The sequence below is a fragment of the Rhea americana genome, unplaced genomic scaffold, assembly GCF_003343005.1.
Source record: "Rhea americana isolate MKP2758 unplaced genomic scaffold, rheAme1 scaffold_9, whole genome shotgun sequence".
Lineage (NCBI taxonomy): Eukaryota > Metazoa > Chordata > Aves > Rheiformes > Rheidae > Rhea > Rhea americana.
Window position 1 is genome coordinate 9,738,993 of NW_028187088.1, and position 19,539 is coordinate 9,758,531.

Consider the following 19,539-nt stretch of genomic DNA (forward strand, 5'->3'; position numbering starts at 1 on the left):
ACTTTGTTGAAAATTTCACAATATTTGGAGCCTATTTCTTCTCGGTTTATGATGYAGAATTCTTGAAAAACCTATAAACATCAAGCTTTAGCCTTGAAACTGATTTGTTCATTTTCTGAATTTTTCTATACATGAAACAATGAACTCATATATTTATATGGGGTAATTCATATTTTCTACTACTTTGTTATATGGATGCTCTTTATATGATGATATGCTGCTATATGGGTGCTTTATATGCTGATATATGGATCCTCTTTATCTATATAAAGTCTTATTTCACTTTACCTTATTCAGTTACAAAATTACAAGCTCAATTAAATAAACTGAAAAATGACACACATTTTCCTGAAAAATGTTGTCTGCCTCTAAGTACAGACAAGTCATTTTGCTTCTCAAGCATATGGRATAGTGAAAGAATAATTACAATGGGTAGAGGGAAAAGAAGATGATGAAAATAGCAGCAAAATATTTACTTTGAAAAAGGCAAATTCACCCCATTTTCTATTGTTTCTGCTGTGCATTACACAAAACCCCCACAGGAGGCAGTGAAAAGATAAAATATCGTTACATTTTTTGAGAAATCAATCACATCAGCACACACGTGAAGATATATCTATAAACTGCATTTTGACTGCGTTATTGCATTTTTCCACCAGTTTTTATGCTGTACTTTAAATGAAAATTAACAAAAGGTGCTGGATCAGGGCTAAAGGTACAGGCTCCTTTATTTAAGTGTCATTTACTTAAAAAGAAGCACTTTAGCTGCAGGTCAACTTCTGTCAAAGAGCAAGGCTGGAGGCAGTCAGGATCTGAACAGGAATGGGAAGCAGCGGGTGCAAGGGGTATACACATGTGTCATGGGACCCATGGTCCTTTAGGTCCCAAGTAAAAGTCCAAGTGAGAGAGAACAAGGCTGTCAGGCCTGAGGTCAATTTGGCAACAATATCGCCTAGCCAAGGCTCTTCGAACATCTGGAGAGAAGAGATGGAAGACCYGTTTAGCAGGATAAGGAAGTTACAAAAGATCAGAGGAGCTGTTCGCCCTATTGGCTAATTTCTTTGGCATGAGCTTGTGCTAGGAGGCTGGTAAGATAGAGAAACTATATTTTCCAGACTCTAAATGCTTCACCAGTGACTTCCTATGGAGCAGTTGTATAAAAATAAAACACACTGATTGCACTAAGGAAATTGATGGGTTTACAATAACCTGCAGCTTCTTGATTTATTTTTTTGTTAATTATAGGAAAGAGTTTTCTCAGAAAATCTCTGCAAAACTTAACTTTATTTCTGTTTGTGCTGATCAGTCATGTGCTTCCATCTAGGAGGGCTGAAACTGCAATTCAGAGTATATACACCTTTGCAGAGATGCTGATCAGGACTGCAAAGGCTGGCACATCCTGTCTACAATGGTTGTAGGACTGGAAAGGTAGGCTGTTACGAAGGGATGTTTTTGGTTTCCTTGGTGTGAGGAGGCTCCTCATCTTCCATGAAAACTTCATCAACACAAAAACACATTTTGAAAGCTGAAAATATTCCATCCTTACTTTTTCAAGAACTTTGGTTGATCTTCAAGCTTTAAGCCAGGCAAAATGAGAAGCTTTYAGTTATGCTGAGAAAATTTTACAGTGTTGCGCTGTCCAGTCACACAAAACATCAGRTAACCTTGTTAAAGGAATCTTTCAGGTCAAAAACAATTTCTCATTCTTCTTTCTACTGATTGTGTCAATGTTTGTTGGCATTATGTAAAAGTGATTTTTTTTTTCAACTCCCTTCTTAGTTGTTTTCTCTCTCCCTACTGACTTTGCTGCCAAACAAAATGTACAGTCAGTATATTCGGGGACTTAATGCTGAAGGAGGGAGTCACGATATCAAGTGTCTCTATTTCTGGGACAGATAGCATGAAYTCACCTTAAAAATAGATTGCAGTTTTTTGGAAAGGGCTGACAATCAGCCTTTAAAGCTTCTCATGCTAGGCATCCAGAATTATGCTTTGTCTTTTCATGAAAGTACTCAGGACACCAATATATTTTGCTTCATTTGTAGGTACCTCTTAGGACCGTATTAATTTGAGCTTATTGATTGTATTTYTGTGAGTGAAACATCTTTCTTGAATTATTGTTTGTGTAAAACAAGATTTGCACAAACATTCCAAGGAAAGTGAGAAGTGTATTTGAATTCTCTGTCCTAATAATAATTCTGTGGTGCAGCCTGCTGTAATAATGGTGTGTTCTTTTTTCTATCCTGACACAAAACATTCCCAATATCCTTGGTTTCAGAATCATTGCTATTTACTCACATTTCAATTGGTGAAAAGCTCATATGCTGTAAACAACTGGTCTGCTGTGTAGTTGCAGATTATTAGAGTTTAGCTGAAACTCCTGTATGGGTGCAATCTTGTTGTTACAGTCACCTCATATTTCAGTGAACAGCATGTGCAAAAGGTTATTTTAAGAAAATAATAGAAGCATTTCCAAAATGTTGCCCTTCATATAYGAGGCATAAAGTCACCCCTTCTTTTCTAACAAGCATCAGGTTACATGATGGATAATTCAGCATGACAAGGATAGAGAGTGACCACAGGATCAGAATTCGTTGCARCAACTCTAAGTAGGCGTAAATGCTGCAGCCCTTGAAAGGGATACACAAATACCACTGCAAAGGTGAGCATCTGTCTGCATGAATCTCTCTTCATACAATCTCTTTGGCTTCTGCATTGTGAGAAGCAGCTGTAAAAATCTAAACACAAATGCAGCTTTCTGATGAGCTGTCAGCAACAGCTGCGGTGAAACCCACTGTTATAATGGGCCGTAAGTGTTCGCGTTTGATTGGTTTCCTTATTTTTTTATGCAGTCTCCGTCTCCTTCTAACAGAAAGATACTTTAGGCATGAATCTCAGAGTGATTTCTGAGTGGTTAGAGCCATTGGGATTTCAGCCTTGTGCCCCGTTACTTGCGCAGGGTGTCCATAATTGGCTGGCAATGCTTGGCCTGTCATCCCTTGTTAGTTAAATGTGATTACAAGCTCAATACTTCGAACTGATAATAGAGACAATGATGAAGGGTAACTGTCTGTGATTATGTCATGGGTCCCAATAACAGGGCTTGCTGATGTCGTTACTCAGTGCATAACGTTGCTGCGCAGCTGGGACCAGAAGCTTTGGACTAGAGTGTCTTATGTGAGTGACTGATGACTCTAGAAAGCAGGAATCAGAAGGGCTGTGATCAGTGCTGCTCTGAATGCTACATGCAATTCTCATGTCGAGCCAGCTAGTGGGAACTAACTACATCTATGCCGAGCTGTAAGATTTTGCAGTCATGGAGTACCTTGCCTTCGCAGAGGTTCGGGATGATAATCATGACCCCATATCTTCCGACTTATCTCTGAGTACCCTCTGTGACATAAATTGCATGAATCACAAGTCTAACAGAGAAAGGATTTGTGAAGCTGCCCTTTGAATTGCTCTTCTCAATGCAATAGACATGCAATAGACTGTGTAGATGAGGTGATTTGCCAGCTATTTCAGCTGCTTCACTGCTAGGCCAACAGCCTATGATGGCTGGCCTGGGCATAGTATGATAACTGAGAAGTGGCCCATAAAACCTCAATAAGATGATTTTATTTTTGCACTTATCTATCAGATCAGCAAGTCAGAACATCTCTGTAGGTAAGGGAAGTGTGTGTGCAAGATTAGCATTAAGCAATCGAACACTGAGATAGGATGGGATCTGGAAATGGCAGGCCTCACACAGATGTGCAGTATATTCTGCCATCTTAAATCCAAATAGCAGCTGCAAGAGAAGAGGAGTATAGATGAAGCTGCAGAAGGTAATGAGGCATATGTATACATGGAACACCTGATTCTAATTTAATTATAATTCTAATGCTCAGCAGCATTAGTAACCATTCTTGAATAGACCCTGAACATCACTCAAAGACAAAGAACCAAGACGGTGTGCTGTAACTTTTCTGTAAGGTGAATGATCTGTGGCATCCAGACAGAAGCGAGGACATAAGTTAGTAGGCAGACAGGAAAAACCTGTGTCTGCAGCAAGGAGAATATTTCAGGAGGTTTGAAATGGTTGCTGCTGTATAAAAGACTTTTTCTGGTTCAGCTTACAGACCTCTAACCTCCTTCTACATTAGTGTAGGGCCACTATTCCTCCTCCTCAAGTCTTCCTGTGGTCTTTGTCTGTCATAGCCATGGCAGCAGCCTAGTCCTGATTTTCAACAGAAAGTGGCATCTTAGAAACATAAGTTTACCCAGTTGAAGCATTATCATTAGCAACAGATATTCTCAGCAATGAGCTGAGAGTAAATGAATGGCTGAATAAATAAATAAATAAATGGCTGAAYGGCAGGGCTCAGAGGGTTGTATTCAGTAGCACAGAGCCTAGTTGGAGGTCTGTGGCTAGTGGAGTTCCCCAGGGCTCAGTACTGKGTCCCATCCTGTTCAACTTCTTCATCAATGACCTGGACAAAGGGACAGAGTGCCTCCTCAGCAAGTTTGCTGACAATATGAAGCTGGGAGGAGTGGCTGATGCACCAGAGGGCTGTGCTGCCACTCAGAGAGACTTGGACAGGCTGGAGAGCTGGGAGGAGAGGAACTTCATGAGGTTCAACAAGGGCAAGTGCAGGGTCCTGCACCTAGGGAGAAACAACCCTAGGCACCAGTACAAGCTGGGGACTGACCTGCTGGAAAGCAGCTCTGCAGAGAAGGTCCTGGGAGTGCTGCTGGATGACAAGCTGACCATGAGCCAGCAATGTGCCCTTGTGGACAGGAAGGCCAATGGTCTCCTGGGGTGCATTAGGAACAGTGTTCCCAGCAGGTTGAGGGAGATGATCCTGCTGCTCTACTCAGCCCTGGTGAGGCCTCATCTCGAGTATTGTGCCCACTTCTGGGCTCCCCAGTACAAGAGAGACATGGAGCTACTGGAGAGAGTCCGGTGTAGGGCTACCAGGATGATCAGAGGGCTGGAGCACCTCTCCTATGAGGAAAGGCTGTGAGAACTGGGCCTGGGGAAGAGAAGACTGAGGGGGGATCTTATCAATGTGTACAAGCACCTGAAGGAAGGGTGTCAAGGGGATGGGGCTGGACTTTTTTTGGTAGTGCCATATGAGGCAACTGGCACAAACTGAAACACAAGAAATTTCACCTGAAGGTGAGGGGGAATTTCTTCCCTGTGAGAGTGACGGAGCACTGGCACAGGTTGCCCAGAGAGGTTGTGGAGTCTCCTTCTCTGGAGAAAAAGCCCACCTGGATGCAACCCTGTCTACCATGCTGTAGGTGACCCTGCTTGAGCAGGGAGATTGGACTAGATGATCTCCAGAGGTCCCTTCCAACCTCAAACCGTTTTGTGATTCTGTGATTCTGTAACTGCGGGTGCTTTGAGAGCCATAACCTTCAGCTCTGAGAAGGATTTTCCTCCCCTCTTGAGGATACCTAGTTACATTGCATGAAGATTTACAGTCCTAGGTAGCAAATTTCTGAGGCAGAGGATGGATGGGATATGGTCAGTATTCAAGGAGTGAGTTTATTGATGCAGGATCTGTATTCTTGTATCTTGCTGTATCCCTTCCTCATTCTTTTGGGGATGCACCTTGCCTTGCCAAGGGAGGTATACTCTCACTAGCACGTGTCCTGGTACCTGATGTACAGCTAGGTCCCTATGAACCAAAGCCAGTACTGCTCCATCTTTCCCCCCACAGCGAAGTACTTCAGACCCACACTCAGTGTACTTTCTGGTGACTTCCCTCCCTACCACCTATGTAGTGACTTGTATTTGTGAAGTGGTGTGTAAAAGGTCGTAAGGTCAGAATAGGGGAGACAATACACTGCCCTTACTACACTGTCCCTGCAAGAGAGTAAATGACTGCACAGTATACAACATGCATTATACGCAAGACTTAATCTGCGAGATGTGCTGTGGTCAGAGCCCCTACAAGTTCATACTGTCCAAGGACAGGAGGATTAGATCCATCTTTCTACTGTCGAAAAATGTGATTGTCTCCTTAGCAATAAATTAGAAGAGCACCTAGGACAGGAAAGCCTCCACCCTCAAAATGAGACGGATTTGTACACCATGCACACAAGAGAACAGATTTACAGACATGCCATCCTGTTATTCAGTGATACATAAAGCAAGTGAATAATCATTTTAATCTAAAATGTGTGAGAGCATCATCTATTCCCAAGCTGTATAATAATGTATAATTGCAATATAAACTTGTTTTTTAGCTGAATCAGAAGGAAAAAGCTGGAAATTTCTAAGACTGTTAAGTCAAAAGCTATTCTGATTCCCTTTCTCTTTCTCTCTTGCCCTTCTCTGTATTACAGAACATATGGAAAACATTCAGTCAGTCAAGGAAACAGGAGCAATTGCAAGTGCCTTCATCCATGTGAACAATCTCAATGAAATGAGCACTGAACCTAGTAATGCTTTGAGCTTTTCTGATGTTATCAATTGGAGCAACAGCAAATTGTGCACGAATTTTGCAGTGTTTTCTTTGTTGGAAGAATTTTGACACGAGGCATCTATTCACTCAAGACATCCAAGACATCCCACTGATAAAGGGTAAATTTTGACTGCTTTCACTTCTACTACAAATATTCTACCTAGCTCTGTGAGGACTCTCCAGGACTCTGCAACAAAATTGTTACCTTCTCTGGATCTTTCATGACCTCCTCTTGCTCATATTTCGTCTCATGTGAAAGACGCTCCCCACATTGGCTCCTTCTGACACCTAGTTTAGAAGGACAATACTTTCACTGACTGTGTGACCACTCAGACTTCCTCCAGTACCTGAACGGATGCCAAAAGCCCCTYGTGAAGCCCTGCTTGAGTGTTTCCCATACTAGACTGAGCTTATGAGCCCAGAAGAGATCATAGAACTTACTTGTTCATAACACCAGAAGGCTGCTGGAGGAATTTCACAATTCAGTCCATAAGGCATGTTCATGAAAGGCATATCACTGCTATGGGGAAATTAGTCTGTAGYGTTACACACCGGTACATATGGCAAAATCACTGAGTGAGCTTAAGACATGTCTAAAACAAGGGGTCAAAGTAATTCCTGGTCCATTGCTCAGCTACACAGTGGATCAACTAAGCCAACATGTGCAGCAAGGCTTTAAAAGACTCCTTCGTACGTGTGTGTGTGTGTGTGTGTGTGTGTGTGCATGTGTGTGTGTGTGTTTGAGCAGATAAAGAGAGGTTACGTTTTTAGGACAAGAGAGGACACAAGGAAGCTTTGTCTAGTAAAACAGAAAAGGATAACAGTGGACACATGTATTACAGTCAAATAAGAACTAACACCAAAATCAGCATTCAGGATTTTACTTTAACCATGTAGATTCTTCAGACTTAGTTCACCCATCTGGAATCTTTACCTTTGTGTTACAGTATTTGATTTCGTTATGATGTTTACCCTCTCACAATATTTTTATTTTTTTAACACCTTTCTGAAGTCAAATTTAGTGTGAAAGACTTATGATACAAAAAGTCCGGTCCAGAGAAGCAGTTTTAAACCTTGACAATGATTTTACAGGTCTTTGGGCAGCGATATAACATCACAAGAGTAAAGCTTCAAAAATTTTATGCAGACATGGAACTGTATTTGATGTACTACAAGAGTAATTTAAGTTCCCATGGCATATACTACAGAGAGACATTTAATAACAACCTTGTTGTTCTTGTTATTTTTTCAGTACTGGTGAGTAGGAATGTGCAATATATGTTATGGTTATGGTTATGAAACTGGCAAAATGGAACATATCCCTGAAAATATGTGATCTTCCAGGTTTCTCTAGTAATTTGGTGTCAGGAGTGATTTTTTTGGACCAGGTCAGCTAGGCAAGCACATTTGGGGAGTGATGAAATGGCTGTTTTCTTTTGAAATGTAATGAGTAATCCAGTTATATATTGGATCTAGGATTTTAACAGGTCTCTGCAGGTACAGATGACGGTGCCCTTGAGCTCTTCTCTTTCCATCACATTTTGATTTGTGAAGTGTCACTAAACCCTTAGGTTTGTTACAACATCCTGAGAATCGGTCAATGGCTAATAGTGTGTGGAGACACATGGATCTGGTGCTCTGCAGTATCTGTTGAATGAGGAAAAGGAGTTGATAATAGAAACGTTTCCCTCCAGTGCCATGTCCCTATGAACATAATTTAGAGAATCTTCATTTTCCTCTTCCAGAGCCTTCAAAAAGAAGGGAATAAATACAGCAAAGAGACTGTCTTCTTACTATTTTGTCCTCTCCTCTCAGTGATGCCCTTTGCAAAACCTGAGTGCGTTTGGAGCTCTGCTCCTGAATTACAGTGAGGAAAAGGACAGAAGGGCTAATATCTAATTAGTGTCATCCCTCTAGCTTCCTCCTTTTCTGCTCTCACCCAAGTGAACCTCCTAAAATTTTCCAGATGACATTCCCATGAAAACTGTCAGTCTTCACAAAGAACTTGAGAAGTAGAGTGTGCTTAGCACAAGAGGTTCACATGAATGATATTTCATATAGGCCTTCAGATATTCACTGTTTTGGGCAGCAAGAAAACACTGCGTAACGTCTACAGGAGCCAGTCTATGCTTTCTTTCCTTACATCCCTCAGTCTGATAGATTTCAGATGGAATGCAAAAGCAAAATGCATAACATTTCCAGTCTGTAACRCTGGAATAGCTTATATCAATAATAATAGAGATCTCAAAGTATTAGTTATTCAGGATCACTCTAATAGAGGGGAGTCTCAGGTCAGTATTTGTAATATAAAAGTGCTCATGTATTGCAAAGAGGAATAAATACAGGCAATTAGATGTACTGAAGGGGTGTAGCTGAGTAACTTTTTTGTTATTTTTGTAAGATACGAGTTAATGATATGTTCAAAATTTACAGGTTTACCACATTCAGAACTTTTAATCATAGCAACAACTGTCATGGAAATTATTTCAAATTAGTATACAGAAACCATAAGTCTTTTGGCCATTCACAGTCATTTGTTCTCTTTGTTTAGCTGTCAGAAGAATTGCTCAAGGCATATGCAGCAAGGCTATTAAATACAGCCATTGGTTATGTTATAAATGAACAAAACATATGTTTCCTTAAGAAAAATGAAGCAGAGAACTATCTACCTCCAGAAGAGAAAGAGAATTTAGACAAAAGCTAATGAAACTTAAGAAGAGTGATGAATCATAAAACTCAGGAAGGAGAACTGTGTAAATCATTGATTTTTCAATTTACTGACAATTCTGAAAAATGAAGAGAGATGAAGAATTGTTTTGAATTAACCTCAAAGTTGTTATTTAACTAAATCCAAAAAAAAGAAGAAAAATGTTTTTGCAGGTAAAAATATCAACAAAGGAGCTTTGAATTCAGCCTGAAGTGAAGCAGTTCATTTTGATTTTGAATACTAGGGTTTTGTATCTTTCTATTTTTATTAAAAAAAAAAAGAAAGAAATCTCAGGAATAAAAACTTATTAGTTACTGAATTTTCATTTGCCACCCATCCGTTTTGTCCAGTCTATCAGATGTAATTTAGTGGAAATGACTAAATGACTAAGCTCTGCCATTGCATGTTTAATTTAAAAAGAGATAAAAGGATAGTAGATATAAAGATCTATATAGTAGTCCTTTTATAGATGTGTAGGCTGATGTCAATCAAGTAATTTCAGTCTTTTATAGGAAAAAAGTTGAAATTACTACTGCTTTTTACATTTAGTGGATAAATGTGGTAGAGGTACTGTGGTGAATATTTCTGTCTTCCTGCTGAACACCTCATTCCTTCATCTTTTTGGTTGTAATAAAGAAAGAATGCATTAAAGTATCCTCTTGGGCTTGCAGGCAAGGGGTGTATTAGGTATGTGTGCCTGAATATCCAGACTGGAGCCAAATAACTGTCCAAAAGAGCTCGACGGTCTACCTAAGAAAGCTTCCTCCACTTTGAAAATAGGWAGCAACATTCATTAGAAATCACTAACATGTGATGCTGTGTCCTTGGACCAGGCTTCACAGAACCAGGCAAAGAAAACTGTTTCAGGGGAGAGAGAATTACAGCCCTGCACAAATAATTACATTATGCATTTCAGGGGGAATCTGTGAGACTGATGCAGCCTCTGCGGGGGAAAGGTTTTGCTGAGGCAGCATTTCACCTCTACAGTTTTCAGGTATTTTGAGATGACCATAAATGCTGACTGCATTTAGAAAACTGCCTTATCAGTTTGTAATACTGCTGTTTGAATATGAAATTTAACCTTGTAAAGAAAAGTTAGACCGAGTGGACTTGATTCCCTCTGGAGCAGTCACAGAGTTAAGAAGAGGTTCTGTGAGTGTCCTATAGGATATATATATATATATATATATATATATATCAAAAGTTTGGCCTGTGTCACCTCTCAATCTTTAAACAGTAACTCCTTCACCCCGGTGGATCATGATCTAATCAACACTTGCTGTTTTAAGTGGAAGTATCTAGACAGCAGCGGTCTGTGGGCCAAGTTCTGAAGAGACATCACAGATGTCTATTTGCCTACTGTATTTGAAAAAAATGCTACCTGATCCCTGGAAATTAAGAGAAAGTACCAATCCAGGCACTTAGAGATTTGGGGCTTCCATGTCACTTGCTTGAGATCGTGTTAGTTTTCTGAATATTGGATGTGTTCAAAATGAAAGCAGAATATATATGTACTAGTTTCATATTATGTATAATAATTGACCCAGTAGATATTAYGAATTACACCTAAACTTATATCTGGAGACTGTTCAATTGACAATAGATATTCATATGTTAGAAAAAGTTCTGGAATGAAAACAAGTAACAGCAAGRAAAAAAAAGAGGAAGAGTGATTGCCTTTCAAAGTCAAATCAAAATTCTGCTTCTGTCAAAGTAATGGATATGGAGGAAAAGCTGTCATAGTGGTAATATAAAAAGCACCAGCTAATTTGAAATAATATGCAAATGAGAGGTGTTGGAAAAGCTGTCTGCCTGTATTAGACATCCAGCCTGTGCCTTTTCAAGGAGAATGTGTAAAGTTTGAGGTTATTAAAGATAGTAATTAACTGGACTGTCTAGGAAAGAATATGCTTGAAAATGTACTGTTCCCTGTTACAATTGTCTCCCTCAAATAACTGGGAATGTTCAAGATCCTAGAGAAATACACAGGAATTCTTAGCATATCTAGAATTTTATTTTAATTAAATATTCTATTTGCAGTAGATTTTGGCAAGTTTTTTTTTTTTTTTTTTTTTTTTTTTTTTTTTTTTTTTTTTTTTTTTTTTTTTTTTTTTTTTTTTTTNACCTGGAGCAAAATTGTACTTTCCTATTAGCACAGAGCTAGCTAACCATTCATCAGATTGAGATGCTGTTTGAACTCACCTAAGAGATCAAATCTTTCTTTCAGCTGGAAACAAACTCCAAACACTGGAAGGCGATCCTGGGGTCATTGCCAGGCAAGAACAGGGTGCCTTCTTGAGTTAAACACTGCGACAAGTTAACACTGCAACAAACAGCRTACTAGAATAAAATACCAGATCATATTTGGAAAAAAAACACCACCTATGAGCTATTGATTCAGGAATTCCACTGCTGAAAGGCAACTAATTAACAGCCATTAGGAGGTGACTTAACATTTGATATTAAAATATTTACGTATTATTTATGTCAATAGCATTTTGGCCTTTAGATTAAAGGCTGTGTCACCAGAGAAAACTAGTCCTGTCCTGCACTTTTGTTCTCTACTTGTGCACAACAGATATGACCAAAAAAGGCTGAAACCACTTATATTTACAATATTCAAGTAACATAATCCCTCTTTYGTGGTAGGTGTAACATTTTTTGCTAAAAGAAATATGCTTTTTCCAGGTCTTGTGTGATGATGTATTCTTTGCCATCAGTTTGACTGGAGATTATTCAAATCAGTCTCTTTTTGAGCTCATCCTTTCATTCTTCAATGCACTTGTCTGTGGGGTTTTTTTGCTSTTTTGGTATGTTTTCGTAGAGCTAGATAGAATTGTTAGTGGTAGTTAAATTCACTACCTTTTTTCTAGGAATAGATGGCAGAGATACAGTTACTAAGGTTTGAATAACTTGTCCATTTGAGAAATATCTTACTATTCCGTCTCACCTGGAACTTGGTACATGTGATGAAGGATGGGGATTATATGCCTCCTATATTTATGTAGCTTGTATATCAATATAAAGGTCAATTAYCTTTTACAAACACTACTAAGCTTATTCTGACAATTATTTTGTGGAACTGAGTTCCCTATATCCATCATAAACTGTGTAAAAAGTATTTCTATCAATCAGCTTCAGGTTGTATCTCTTTCATTGAACTGTTTCTCCTTCTTCTCCTTCTTCTCCTTCCTGAATTACGAGGTGAGAGACTGGTTATCTGACTCACATTCCCTACATGTTCACTAGTGGCTCTTATACTAGAATGCCCTCTTTCAATCATATCTTCACTTATAATTAACAGATCCACCCTTTTCTGTCTCTCCTCCTGTGGAAATCACAATGTTTCCAATATACATTATGCACAGTATTTTGTCGATCCCCTCTCCACCCTTCAGCTTCAGCTATGTCTTTCCTGAGATACAACAAGGAAACTCAGTGTAAAATGCCAGGTAAGATCTCAAGAGCAATTTAAACAAGGATGTTACGAACCTCTCACTGTTCATTTCCCAGTCACTCTTTWTGCGTTCTAACATTTTAATTTATGCACTTTTTTGTTGCTTGTGTTGTACATTGAGCAGCAGTTTCAGTAAGTTATCTGATGTGATACTATATTAGTTTTCTGGAGTTTTTTGGGGTGGGACTGTTGTTGTTGCTTTTTTCCAGAGTGGTTATGGTTAATTTAGAATCCAACGATGTGGGAATAGTTCAGATTATTTCAATGTGCATTACCAAGTATTTGTCAATAATAAATTTCATGGCTGAATTATTTCCTGTGAATAATTTATTTGATGAATTTAGTGCTTTTTATGAATAATCCATTGCATGATTTTTGATTTTGATATAGTATTTGTCATTGATAATTGTTCAACTGTTTATGTAAATATATTTCAGCCTGTGATTGTTCACTTATTGCCAGCTTTGACTAGTCATTATTCATTAYGTATTATTTGCACTTTCTGATTGGCTATTTAAGTCAAAAACTATTGTTCCTGTTTCCAACTTCACTAATAACCTTTTTTTAGACAGGAACATACTACATAATGAACGTAGTGAACTACAAAAAATATGAATGTTCTTGTTCATCTAGAGAAACATATACCTMCATATTCATAAGGATATTCATATGAGATGGCATCATCTTCCATACACCTAAGAAAATAAAAATTTATTTTCACGGGATACACTAATAGCAAAGGACCAAGCCAAAACCATGACCAGTGTGCTGGAAATGTGCTAGTGTGCCATGTCTTTTGGGCAGATCAATTACCTAAATTTTCTGCAAAGAAAATCCCAGAATTGTATTCYCAAGAAGTGAAGAGCTAGCATGTTGTTTGTTATCGGAAGCCTTTGTATAATGACCTAAGATATACAGGTTGTTGGAGAGTTGGCAGGTGCGTTGGAAGCTCATGGTGGAACACATATATGCTCTGCTTGAGAAAGTGATACTGGAGAAGGAGAAAAAGGCACCAGTAAATTAACAGCAAGTCTCAGAATGTGTATGAGGATATTTTGGACTGATAAAACTAGATTACAGAGAGCTGACCTATAGATCAAAGAACTGAATAACCAATTGGAACAGTTACTGGCAAAATGTGAACATTGCTCTGAAGAATTGAATTCACTGGAAGATTTCTGATTCAAAATGTATTTCACACTAGGCATTAAACAGAGGGCAAAAACTGATAGAGAGATTGCTTTTCCATGAGAGCAAGGCTATGAGAAAGAAATGAAATGAACCGGAAAAATTAGAAGTGATTGAACCAGCCCAGAGAGGAATAGTTCTGTAAGTTTAAGCTTAGTCATTGCTTTAAATCCAATTTTAACATTAGTCTTCAAGTAGTCAAGCAACGTGCAAATAAAATGACAATTGGTACAGAGAGGAACATAATCATTATTTAATGAATATGTAAGTGAAGAATCCAAATAGAGCCAAAATATACCTTAGCAAGCTATGGTATGATATTTAATAAGAATTCAACGGAAAATCTCATTTGCGATGGGCATCAGGGACATATAGTACTTGCACACCTATAATTGCTCTAGCTAAAACATTTTGTGGATTTCTTTTGGCTTGAGTGTATATTACTTGTTAGTTTGTGAGAAATACAAAAAATGAGCTAAACTAATTTCTGGTGTAACTAAGTTAATGGAGCTGGCCAAAGATAGAATAGGCTTAGATGTCGAATTTTCCCCTAGGAAAAGAAATATTGGTTTTAGGCACTTTGCTTCCCACTCAGGGCACCTACTTGTAGATTTTCAAAACTCCTCTCGCCCTTTACCTAGCTCTGCAGTCTGTCCATGCCTTGGCTTTTGCCACAGGTATATCCTGCTTGCTTAAATCTCTGCACCTGAGTCAACTACAGCCTGCAAGTCCTGATACTACCATTTAGCCAGGCACAGAAAAGTAAAAAAGTAGAGCAGTTTGTTGTTCTGTAGTGCATTTTTCATTTCTACTGCTGCTTCAGGAGCTAAGCAGCTCGATGACCGCTCAATAAGGGCAGTCACCATCTAAATATCTTTGTCAGTACTCTTACCTTGATCAGTGCTCCCAGAACTGTGTCAGTAACTCCAAAGACATTCTTTGTACTCTTGAGAAAGTCACATCACAGTGGGTCATGCTTATATTAGAAGTGCCTTCATTTCTGCATCTCTGCCAGTTGCTTGCCAGATAAGCTAAATATGCTCCTTGGCAGCTTCTGCATGGTTAATTCAAACAAAACACTCTGTTAGTAGTGAAATATTATTGCATCAATAGTTCATGTTAGATCAGTCATGTCATGCTCCTAAATGCTGTAAAAATTAATACTGCAGCAATGACAGATCTTCCAAGCCATATTTATAGTGTGTCCGTTAGCAAATGATGAGGATCCAGGGTTTCAGAAGTGAATTTTTTCATTATCATTGAAGCACAGAAACAGTAGGAAGGGCAATATAAATTGTTATTAGTTTATCACACTACTCAGATGTGCCCAACAGGAATAATTCCACTAGAACTGTCAAATCAAAGATTGAGAATAAAGATGCTAACTACCTGATCTAAAGACAGAAAGCAAAGAAATTCAACAAGAGGGAATCAAAAATGAAAAAGCAAAAGAAAATCAAAGTTACAACTTATGCAGCTGGAATGAAAAAGGAAACAAGCAGCTTAAAAGCAGGAGACAAAAAGATTATGTGATAACGTAAAATGAAGCATGAGACAATTATGCAAAATGCTCATGTAAATTGATGAAATCAGCCAGGCTTTGAAAAAAAGAAGAAACTTAGGTCCCAGATATGGGCAGAGTGTTGAAAGCTTCTTTCTCTCAGTAGATTCAGCTGACAGCAGATTCAAAATTATTCACTCTTTTAAAGGCTTTCTAGGATAAGGATAGACTCAAACACACTTTTCTGAATTAGGATTTGAATATGCATTATAAACCAAAAAAAGAAAATTGAAATGTGAGGTTTTGTATGAAACTCCCAAACATTTGTAGGAAGAATGTCAAACTAAAACTCTGAGCTGGAATTTTTACACTAGTTCAAGCAGCAGAAGGACTGACATTTACATCTTCCTGGTGAAAATGTAACCCTGACTGAAGGTTTTTTGGTAAAAGATTGGTCTATTTCTTTTAGTGTTGTCGTGTTGTGAGTTTATTTTCTAAAAGCAGCATGCAATATCTAAGAAGTTCCTCTTCAGCCTTTTGTCAGTGCCCCATTATCTCTTACTGTCTCCACAAACCTTTGTACTGTACTTCCAGGGAATAATAGGAGTGTGGAAAATACTGGTAAATCTGTATTTGAGGAGAAAAAAAAAAAAAGAATATAACTTAACTTTTCATTCTAACAGAATTGAAAGATATTTTCAACGGGGCATTTATATGGCATTATTTTGCAAAGCTGCTAATAACGTGAAGCTGTGTGCTTATATGTATTGCAAGTGTTGAGCTGTATGGTCATTCGGGCTAGCATAAAGATATAGGCATATAGGAGAAAAATTGTATAGAAGACCTTCACAAATCTTGAGAAATATAAGTCTAGGAAAACAGTAATTGCATTATTCAAATATACAGCAAGTATTTACATTTTAATTGCAAAATTTTGGAGTTAATTCTTTCAGAGGCATTTGAAACTTATTACTCCACTTGGGTACATTGGGTCTCATAGGTTAATAAAATTTTGAAAGCAGTGTTACACACATCCTTTCAGTGAAATATTTTCTTGCTGTTCAATATAAGACATTCTGTAATCTAGTTCGATGGCTTAGTCTGAAAAAATACAAGTAAAATTAAGGTCACATGTTAACAAAAATTAAAAAAAGCTTTTACAGACTTTATTTTTTAAAGAGCCATACAACTCTGTGAATATTAGAATGTTTTAAGAAATTAGCCTTACTTTCTAAGAATTTACATGTTATTATCCACAATTCTTTGCAGTTAGTTGTAGCTTGCAGTGACTTTGAAAACCTTTTGATTCTGATAAGATCTAAAGCAACGCTCAAGGCTATCATTCCTATCTATCTTGAAGGATTCTCAACAGGAAAAATGTGCGATCAAATGCCCCTATTACCTTTAATTTTATTTCCTCTAATTATTAACTGTAATTTAGTATATGCCTAAATTAGAAAGAGTAATACTGCATCAATTTTCTTCTCATCGTTCAGATTAACAGAAACTGCATAGAAAATATCCATAGTATCCACATTCTTTTTTTCATCTTTACTAATTTTTAAGGCAGGTCTGTTGGAGATTATCTATTCCTCTGAAACTATATCCTTAAAAATAAGTTTGAGCAATTAATAGTACCGTTGTAAAATAAAACATCTGAGCAAATAAATAGCAGGAACAGGTTGTGCCATCTATTTGTTGTGAATTTTTTAGCTAAATTTATTTACTCTTTTGATTTTACCGTATTTGTAAATATACTTTGATTTTAATAAGTATGCTAATTCAAAATTATTCTTTGGTTTCATACAGGTAAATTTCTTCCTAACAGCTATTTACAAAGTGCATCCAAGATAGAGTGGCAGGTCGTATGCTTAAGAACAGAGTGAATCTGTAGTAGGTGTTGGAAAATTCCTGTTTTATGTACAGTCAGTTGGTACCAGACAGTGAGTTGAAGCAGTGCTCTTGCAGTTATGTTGAGTGTTAAGATGCACCTCTGACCACCGAGAGGAAAGAGGCATAGCCACTTGAGGATTGAGAGTGCTGTTGAACCAAACCACACTTTGGTAACAGCTGCCTCAGAGAAGGAGCTGAAGGTCAYGAGGCTCCTCACTACAGTCTCCAAAGTCAGATGGCATGATTTCGTACTGCCAAGTGAGAAAAAATACCAAGAAAATCCCTGGAATCTCATAGATTCATAGACTTAAGGAGAAGAGTGGAGAAGTGACGGCAGGGGAGATGTTCTGTTAGATTTTTTTTTTATTTTTGTCTTCCTGTGTATGAATGCTGCCTGATAAYAGTGCATGGTTTCCAGTGCATGCCAGGATGCCAGTCTCATGTCTCCCAGCTGGATCAGGGATGGATCACTCCCACTGAAGTAGAGGAATGGGAATTCTTCAGAAAACAGTGAGAAGTGAAGTGCTTTTCTSTGTACTTAAAAGGAATAATAGCATGAGATCCCACGCTGGGCATTTCTACTATTAAAGRGGAGGATCCACTCTGAAAGTGAGAATAATGGTTCAGTTGTTACYGCAAAGTCCATCTCTCCCACTTAATAATACAGGCTTGAGATGTAACTGGTACAGGAGTTGATAATGTTTATTGATTTAGCCACAAGAAAGTAAAAAATCAAAAAATCAATAACTTAATTAACTAATGGACACACCACTGTTATCAATTTACAATTACATCATTTTGCACATTGTTACACACAATTATGAARGTGCTATTTATCATTCTTAAATCTTATTAATTACACATAGCTACTATTAAAACAGTTTTGTTGCCCCTTGCTCTCCACTCCTGTTAGTATTAGGATGCAATTCTATCCTTGTTTGTTCCACTCTCCCACATCAAGTCTTTTATATATAAACCTAATCGAGAGTCCAGCAGGTTGTCCAAGGGAATTTCCTCTGTCTTCCTGGTGGACTTGGGTCTGCAGGTCAGCACCACTACTGTATGTAGTTATCTTGACTCCTATCATCAGAAAGTCGACTTGTTCTCTAACTGATTTTACATCTTATTCTCCACTTTTTTTTTTCCATTTCTGCACACACCTTTTCACTGCCATTCTTCCTCTCTTTTTCTGTCTCATCTCAGAATTAACCAATATGACCCTGGTCGCCTTTTTCCCATTGGTCCCAATTTTGCTACTTCTATATTCATATTTGGTGTTTCTGATATTGTTAGYTAGGCAATCCCCACCTTATATGCTTAAAAGCTCCCTCAACTCYTTTCCAACTATTTGATTTGTTTTGATTATATGTTGTTTACCTTATACACTTTCTGAGACAAATCAGTGGACTTTAACCTTAATTATCCTGCCTAATTTCAACCAAGTCTAACAACTTTCTTGTCTTACATGCAGATAGTCTGTGCACAAGAGCAATATCTATTTCTCACTCTCTGCTTGTGAATACACAGTATTCACTCTCTCTTAGCTGCTTAACTACAGATCACTGACCTTGTTATGTTCTTTGGAAAATCTCCTGGTTTCCTATCTTGTTTACGGTCTCCAGTACTCCAGTAGGACTTCTTGCTCWCAGYAATAAAATAAAAGAAAAAAATAATGTGATCTTGGTTTGGCATGTAAATCATGTTGAAWCGTGTCTTTCATGCRTGTTGTTTTGTTTACTTTCCAAACACATTATGGTTTTACTGTATTTGCTATGTAATTCCTCTCCTTTACTCTAGCCACATTTTAAAAATTTGATTATACAAATACGCTGTGCTCCAGGACCTGCTTTTCACTCAGTCAGTGACATGAATCAGACCCTAACAGCTGACAACAACTTCTCTATAACTCTGACATTCCTACTGAGACTTCTCCACTATTGACAGATGCCTGAAAAAAAACAAGCACAAGAGTGTTTGCAAACTTGTTCCACGAGGATAGATTTAGCTCTAGCACCTTTGGTTAAATTCAAATTAAAAAGAATCCTTAAAAGAGCTAGTAATCCAAACAGGAGGAATCTTAAAAAACTCCAGTCATTTTGATAAAGAGAGTGATGATCCTCTAATAGCAGCTCTTCTACTTAGCAGTCCCTCTACCAGGACAAGTCCAGAGACCTCACSTAAGAGAAGAAGTAAATCATTTGATATGAAGATGCTGATAGTGTGGGACAATCTGGGCAATATGAATAGATAGATATCTTGTAGATCCCAGAGGTACAGTCCCTGATATTATTTCTCCTGGAGTGTTACAACTTTATTTGTCTCGTTAACAAGTGCTAGT